Raw genomic sequence first — 6,061 nt, 5'->3', positions numbered from 1 at the left:
GAATACAGGCTTGGTTCCCACCCCCCAGCCTTGTCTGTCACCGAGGGGCTGCCTGTGCCTCTCAAACCCCAACCGTGCCCCCGAGACACCCCCTGACCCCCTGCATGGGGCAATGTCGGGCTCAGCCATACTGGGGAGCTCTTTTTTGAGGGTCTTGAGGGCGATGAGACACGGTGAGGCTGCAGGGCACTGAGCCAAGGCACCACCAGACCCCAAATATCCCCTGTCCAGGAGCCCCGTGGGGGAAGGGGACAAGGGTGGAGGGGTTCATGGAGCATCCCAGCATCCCCAGCCAGGTCCATGGGGACAGAGCCCTGTCCGGGAGGGGTGGCGAGGGAAGAGTTAAAGGGAAGGCGAGCAGATCCTCCTCCATCCTCCCAGTCCTCGCTGTTAGGCTGCTGCTGTGACAGGGGGTGGGGTCGGGGCTGGCCGCCGTTTGCCGCAAGAAGGGGGGGGAAACGTGGCTGCGAATGTGTGTGTGTGTGTGTTGGTGACACAGGACAAAATGAGATGAGACCCCTCGGACGGGAGCGGCCGCCCGGCTGCGATCCCTGATCCCTGCCCGAACCCTGCCCGCTCCCGCACATCGCTGCGATCGCCGCCGGGCACCGGCGCAGCCCCAGCATCCCCGCCAAGAGTAAGGCTCGGGGTGGGGAGGAACTGGGAGGAACTGGGAAGCGGCACTGGGAGTGGAGGGAGTGGGATGGGGTGCGGAGTGACGGGGAAGGGGGGTCTCCTGGGGGTGGGAGAGGTGCGGGATGCACGGAGAGCGAGGTGGGGGACCTGATGCTGGAGCTTCGCTCGCCTGAACCACCCACCCAGATGTAATTTGGGGGGGGAGGGGAAGATTTTGGGGAGGGGGTGGGGGTGGAGGATGGGCTGCCAGCGCCGATTTCGGGTGTGATGGAGGGGAGGGAGCCTTGTTTGTGCCTAAAGTCGCAGCTGCCTGGATTTGGCCCCGCGGGGCCGTTGGGATGTGACAGCACCCAAAAATAGAGTGCGAGGCGGGGAGGAGCGGGGGGCAGACCTGTGTGCCAGTGCCAGGGCCAGGTTATTCCCCCTCCTCACCCATTCCTAGTCTTCTTTTTTATTTATTTCTTTATTTCTTTGGCAGTGATGTCAGGGAGGGGAGCGGTGGCTGGGGCTGGGGGTTGGATTCACGGGAAGGAGGTTGCTGGCGGCCGAGTGATTAACGTGCAGTTGCTGGGAATTATGTCATCTGCCTCGGTGCTGGGTGGCCCTCGCCCAGGAGCGGCGGTGGGGAGGGAGGGAGGACGTGGGGGGACGTCATGACACGGGGCTCCCCGCCTGGGGCTTCACCCAAGGAGGCACCGATGCCTCCCTGGCTCTGCGAGGACTTGGGCATCCAATGTTCCCACCCCAGCGCGGGGTTCCCCACTTGGGACAGCACCCCAGGAGGCACCGATGCTTCCCTGGCTTTGCAAGGATGTGGACACTGAGTGTTTCCCCCCACCCATCGCAGCCCCCAGGCCATGGGCTCACGCTGGCAGGGCTGTGGGTGCACACCCACCCCGCTGCCCTCTGCTCCCGGGGGGCTCAGACCCGCGGGCTCCATCCCCACGCGGGAGAGGAGCAGGTTGTTGCTCCTCCCGATGGCTCATCCCGCCCGCTGGCCCGGCATCGGGGCTTGGAGCAGGCGGGGAGGGGGCCGTGGGGAAGGAAGGATGAGGGTGGGCACCCCCTCTGCCAGCTCCCCGGGAGGGAGAGGGGCCGGAGCTGCTGCAGTGCAGCACAGAGCCCTATCCGGGGCTGTGGGTGTGCCCGAGGGGTGCAGGGACCCCCCTCTGCCACCCCATCCACTCCTCGGAGCCCAGGCGAGAGCCTGGGGACCTGTGGATGCCAGCGGCCCCCTCCCCCCCCGGCTGGATGATCCCTCTGGTCCAGAGGAGGGTGTTGGGCTGCTGGATGCTCCACACCCTGCTGGGCATCCCCCTGAGCATTCCTTGAGCACCCCCTGAGCATTCCCTGAGCACCCCTTAAGATTCCCCCTTAGCACCCCCTGAGCATCCCGGTTCTCTTCCCCACGTGGAGAGCCGGGGAAGGAGGGCAAGGCCTGCCAGTGAGCCAGGCACGGACCCTGCTGCACATCAACAACCTCTTCCCTCGGCTCCACACCCCACGCAGCCCCGTGCAGCTCCACGCAGCCCCGTGCAGCTCCACGGATCCCCGTGCAGTTCCATGGATTCCCGTGCAGCTCCACAGATCCCCATGCAGCTCCACAGATCCCCGTGCAGCTCCACGGATCCCCGTGCAGCTCCACAGATCCCCGTGCAGCTCCACAGATCCCCGTGCAGCTCCACAGATCCCCGTGCAGCTCCATGAAACCCTGTGCAGCTCCATGCAGCCCCGTGCAGCTCCATGAAACCCTGTGCAGCTCCATGCAGCCCCGTGCAGCTCCACGGATCCCCGTGCAGCTCCATGGATCCCGGTGCAGCTCCACGGATCCCCGTGCAGCTCCACGGATCCCCGTGCACCACGGCACAGGGTCGGGCAGGGAGCAGAGCAGGCGGATGCAGGCAGGAGGGCTGCAGGGAGCTGTGGAGTGGAGGTAGGAGGGGTGGGCATGGCTGCAGCGGGTCATTTTCTGGCATTTTCTGCCCCACAACAGGAGGGAGGGGGATGCCAACAGCTGCTTTGATTCAAGGCGGGAATCAGCGGGTGCGATCCAAGCCGGGGGATGCCACTCGCCCCACGGGATAACCTTTGGCAACTCCCTCAGCTCTCCGTGCTCTGCTTTCAACACCCTCCAGCACATCCTTCATCCTCAAACCCGCTCCGGCGGCGGATTATGCCCAGCAGCCGAGCCCTCCGGGGAGGTGCTGGCATGACAAGGGAGCGCAGGATCTCCGAGCACCCCCGGTTTGGAGCGGGCAGGGCTGGGAGGCTCCCGCATCCCGCGCGGTCCCCTCTCCCGTGCCCTCTCCGCGCAGGGCTCCGTGCGCCGGGCGGTTTGTTTATGTGTGGCCCTGGTTGGAGCAGCGGCGATCTGCCGTGGCTATATATAGCAGCGATGCTGTCATCCGAGTTCAGCCTGGCTGGGGAATTTATTTTCTGCAAAGGCTGGGAGGCGAATGGGCTGAAAACAGGCGTGGAAATGCCAGAGCGGTGTCATCCCCTGTCTGCGTTGCCCGGGCTCACGCGAGGGAACAGGGCACGGTTGTCCTGAGTGGTGGCTTTGTGGTGGCAACAGGGAAGAGGAGGAATGTGTGGAGGGGCTGAAATGGGCTCCCTGAGGCAGCGGTGGGCATTTAAAAAGCAGTGCCAGCAGCTGCATGGTTCCACACAGGAAAGAGATTCCCTCCTCCTCAAACTCTTCTTTGCTGGGTCACCGGGCTGATGTCCCAAGGGACCATCCCCCAGATCCAAAAAGGAGGAGGAGAAAAGCATCTGAAAGTCCAACATCTGGTTGTATATATTTGGGAGACAGCAGCAGCTTGTCCTACAAGAGGATGGGGCTGGTAGAGCCCCACGGGGGCTGCAGCATCAGCCCCGGGCACCCGCTGCTGCACCCAGCACAGGGGCATCGCCACGGCGTGGTGCGTGATAAGGGCACCTCTGATTGCCCATCCCGAGGAAAAACAGGAAGTAGGAAGAAAGACAGTCCCCTGACTTGCAAAAAACAGGCAGATGGGGAGGGTGTTTTCCAAATGCGCTGTGAAAACCACGTTGCATCAGCAGGCAGAGGCACTCGCTGAGCGATAACTCCGTGTGGAGCAGGAATGTGGATGAACTGGGCTGCAAAAAGTTTCTGAAGGGAGTTATGTCCCAACTGGGAAGGTTAAGAGTTAAGGGGGTGTTACTGGAACTGTTGTAGGGCTTAAAATCTGCTTTGTGGTGAGGGGGAACTGAGCCCAGCCATGTCCGGGGATGTGAGAGAAATCCAGCAAACAAAGGGTGAAACACGGAGATTTCTTGTTTCCCTTCACAGAGGATCTTTCCCATTAGTCATTCCTGTCACAGGAGCTGGCAAACACGGTTATTATTTGAGGGATCTGAAAGTGAAATGGAGGCACGAGGCCAGGAGCCCAGACATTGCTGCCCCTCAGGATGGGGAGCAGGCAGGGACCCCCCAGCCCCTCCAGGTCATCCTCACCTCTGCTCCATGGGGAAAGCCTTTGGACTCCACTCTGGGTCACTGGATTCATTGTCTGGTTGTGCTTTCCACAACCTGGGAGTCGTTTTTGTGGAACCTGGTCTAGTGAGCGCCCATGGAAGGGGGGTTGGAACTGGATGGTTGTTAAGGTCCTGTCCATCCCAAACCATTCCAGGCTGTGATGCTCCATCCTGGAGGTGGTGGTGGACCAAGGACTTTGAGAGCCTGCAATAAGCTGGGTGGTTCCCAACATGCACCCCAAACTCAGCTCTCCCATCACCCCACGGCCCTGTGGGGGAAAGGACCATGCTGACACCCCCTGAGGGGGACAGAAAGGTCCCTGAAGCTCCTTAAACAGCAAGGAAAGCAAACACAAGTGTTAAGGCAGCTGTCAGGAAAGAGGGATGGCTTATGCCTTATGATCCAGGTTTGGCTGGAGCCAAGAGTTCTCCTGGCAGAGGGAGCTGAAAGTCCCCTTGAGCCACTGGAGGAGCTGCAGGAGCTCCTGCTTCAGCTCAGTGGAGCTGCTGCAAGGCTGGGAATCAGCCTCACAGGGATCCTAGCTGAGTTTCTCTCTCACAAAATTTTTTTTTGTGCCATGAACATGTGGATCCTGTTGGCTTTATCTGGTTCCTGAGCCAGAAGGATGAGTTTTGTCTGAGTCTGGCTGGAATTTGACCCACCATGAGGCTCGGTGGCCATGTCTGCCTTCCATCTCCTCCCCGTGGCTGGCACCTTCCTTCTCACATGTGTGCATTGAGTTTGGGAGTGGTCACAGGGGCTGGAAACATTTTGGATTTTCCTTTGGATTAAAGTAGGAGGGCTCATGCCATGACATGACTCCAGCACATGGAGCCTCACTGGACGATGCCGACCATGGGCAGCCCTTGTGTGCAGAAGGATCTGGGATGGCTTCACCAACAGCAGCCCTGACCTGAGCCTCCTTTTCTCCAGGCTGAGCCCCTCCAGCTCCCTCAGCTGCTCCAGGTGCTCCAGACCCTTCCCCAGCTCCGTTCCCTTCCCTGGACACGCTCCAGCCCCTCAGCATCACTCTTGTCTGAGGGGCCCAGAACTGGCACCAGCACTGGAGGTGCCTCAGCAGTGCCAGCACAGGGGATGGGAACTATCCTAGTCCTGCTGGTCACATTATTTTTGGCCTTCTTGGCCACCTGGGCACACCTGGTGTGGGCCACTGTGGACCGGCATCGCCAGATCCTTTTCTGCCGGGCAATGGAGCCCGTTCCCTTTGCAGGAAGGCCGGGAAAAAAGGCAATCGGATCATTAACACATGCTGCTCTTCACACAACCAACCTCACAAATATTTATCAGCTGGAGAAACACACGGGCTCGGAAGTTGCCAAGTAACATAACAAGAGGCGCTTTTAAATAAATATATGTGCGTCTGCGGGTGACGAATTATCCAAATCCCTTGGGATGTGGCCCAAAGATATGTTTTCCTCTGGAAGCCCAGCACCAGTAATAAAAATAATGATCCAAGCCAGGAACAAAACCTGGGATAAGCAGTGGCTGGCTGTGTGTCCAGCACTGGAGGAAATTGGTTCCCTGCTCAGAAGGGCTGTGGAGTGATGCCCGACAGATCCATGTCTGCCAGGGACAGACTGGGAGGAGGATGGGATGGGGGAGTTGTTTTGCAGGGGAGGTGAGAACAAGCCCAGGGTGGTTGGTTGGGTCTCATCCTGCATCCATGTGCTTCTCCTATATACCCATAGGACCAGTCTTTTCTATAGGCTCAGGATTTCAGGATACCTTGTTGTAGACCCTGTATAGCTCAGAAGACTTCCATGTTTCCTTCCCTCCGGCCCCAAGGCCGTGTAGTAGGACTTAATGGACCTCTTTGTCTCCAGACCAGGTGTCTATGTCCCATAAATCCAGCAGGAACATTGCTTGCCCCAGCCTGCCCAGGCATGTTCTGCACTCTCCAGACAG

General features: G+C 60.0%; 1 protein-coding gene across 2 annotated transcripts in view; it reads left to right on the top strand.

Moving 5' to 3' along the window:
- Positions 1 to 445: 445 nt before the first annotated feature.
- The window catches only part of LZTS3 (leucine zipper tumor suppressor family member 3), a 52,174-nt gene continuing 46,558 nt past the window's right edge, over positions 446 to 6,061 (top strand). Inside the window, exon 1 of one of the 2 annotated variants that reach the window (XM_064653581.1) lies at positions 446 to 637. The gene's annotated coding sequence lies outside the window, so the exon portion shown is untranslated. The remainder of the gene's footprint in view (positions 638 to 6,061) is intronic. The other variant, XM_064653578.1, reaches the window with a different exon arrangement.

This window comes from Pseudopipra pipra, chromosome 4 (genome assembly GCF_036250125.1).
Source record: "Pseudopipra pipra isolate bDixPip1 chromosome 4, bDixPip1.hap1, whole genome shotgun sequence".
Taxonomy (NCBI): Eukaryota; Metazoa; Chordata; class Aves; order Passeriformes; family Pipridae; genus Pseudopipra; species Pseudopipra pipra.
Note: the sequence above shows the minus strand (reverse complement) of the source record. Positions and strands in the feature narration are given on the sequence as shown.